This window comes from Nannochloropsis gaditana (genome assembly GCF_000240725.1).
Source record: "Nannochloropsis gaditana CCMP526 unplaced genomic scaffold scaffold349, whole genome shotgun sequence".
Classification (NCBI taxonomy): domain Eukaryota; class Eustigmatophyceae; order Eustigmatales; family Monodopsidaceae; genus Microchloropsis; species Microchloropsis gaditana.
The window spans coordinates 1-2,082 of NW_005803604.1; positions in this window are offsets into that span (position 1 = coordinate 1).

Sequence of the window (2,082 nt, forward strand, 5' to 3'; positions counted from 1 at the left end):
TACCTGAGGCGGATACAAGGCGTCTGCGGCGTTGACCACGGCCGCCGTCAGTCCTTGGCAGCTTTCTTCCAACTCTTTTATGATCCCCATCCAACCACTTTCTCTTGCGTATTGCCCTCCCTCCGCCTCTCCCTCCCCCCCCCCTTCCATCGCCACCTCCTCCACCGCCTCCAAGAATCCCTTCACCATCTCTCCGCAATGCCCGAGAGGGACCAGACACCGACTCAGATTCTCCTTCTCCCATTCCCTCATCGCGCCTCCCCCGTTTTCCCCCCAAAAGGCCTCTTCCAGTTCCAAATCCGCCATCTCCCCTGCCAATCCTCCCTCCTCCCCCTCCTCCTCCTCATCGTCCTCTTCCTCGCTCTCCGTCCCAGCATCGTCCTCCGCCTCCGCCAGCATTTCCCGAAACTCCCTAAGCGTGTCCTTTACCGCCGATTGGTGCGTCAAGAAGGCTCGTCTGTATGCAACCCGGTTGCTCCGCGGCAGTTTTTTCAGCTCCTCGCACTGCTGCCAGACCACGCCCGTCTTTGGGGCCAGTTCATCCTTGACGCCCTCAGGAGAACGCAAGGGCCGAGGTGCAGAGAGAAGTTTGGAGTCGGGGGAGGCGATGTGCCGCAGGAGCTCCTCAATAGCTCGCAAAATGCTGCGCACTTGCTGGCAGTACAACTCCATGAGAGGGCCCCCGGCGCCTATCGCTGGGCCGACCAGAAGGGCCAAAGCGGCGAGAAGAGAGTCACAGCTCTGGCGCATCTCGTCGCAGATGGACTTGATCCCCGGCCCGCTGGTGGTGGTGGTGAGCACGAGGCTGAATTTCGTGGCCGTGTCACGCACACGGTCTCCCGAATCCGTGAGAAGCTTCAGGGCATCCTGCAAAGCGGGGGAGGCTGTCCATTGCAGCGATGTGAGGGGGGCGGGAGGGAGGCTTGTCGTAGCTGCCTGTTCACACAGAGGGTAGAAGATGGTCGAGGAGTGAGTCCTCGCGTCCGAGAACGTGCTTGTCGTGCGGAGAGGCGGGGGAGAGCGAGGTGGTGAGGTATGCGCCCCCCAGCGTCTGAGGGAGTGGTGGTCGTATCGCCCACTCACGTGCCCCAACAGTGGGGTTATGTATAGAACTATATTGTCCTTGCATGCGTGATGCCCGAGGAGGGAGCAAGGAGCCTTTGGGCACAGAGAAAGGAAAGGGGTAGGGCGATCGAAGGAACATACGGAACAAACCCTGTCTGCAAGCCGCTACATTGGTCCGCTGAGCCACGATTCATTATGGCATAAATGAATTAAAAAAAATTAAGGGAAAATCCCATACATTGGAGAGTAAAAAAAATCGTAATCACGAAAAGTGTCATAACAGGACATGGCATCTAAAAGAAGCACTTACCCGCAATTTGGAGAGGTGCCGCCCAAGGGCCTCTAAGGTAACAAGCGGGAAACTTGCGGTCGCCATGCTGTACGTGTCATCAGGTGACAAGCAGGAGAGAAAAGGTCGCAGTGCGGGTGAACGCCTGAGGAAATGCGGGCAATCCTTTGTTTCTTCCCCTCGAAGGGGATCAAGCGCTGTCTCTTCTCGCCGGGAGAGAGGACTCTGCTTGCGAGAGAGGCACTAGTAGCAGACCACCACACCGACACTTGTGTTCTTTGTGCGGCCCGCTCGACCCAGCTGTGTACCCACATGCAGCCATCGTTTTGAAATAGGCGTGTGGATGCTGCCGCATATGTGAGCCTGGAGGCGTGTTTTGTCTTGATTGAAACCGCCGGATGAAATTGACTCCTTGCACTGCCTTTTGGGCTCATCTCCGGAACAGAACATGATGGAGGAGAATCCGTCCATGGCAAATGGTGGGATTAACCCCACCACACCCACGCGTCGACCGTATCGAAGGGCGCGAGAAGCGCCTTTCCTACCGGCGTCGGATGGCGAGATGCTTTACGGCAGTGACAGAGGCATTGGGAGGGCGGAACAGCGAGGACGCCGGCGTCAAGTGCAGGGGGTGGGAAACGAAAGGGAGGAAGAGGACGAGGAAATGGTGGGCGACGTGGAATGGTTACTTGACACCAGGAGATGGACTCCAATAGGCGCGGAGATTG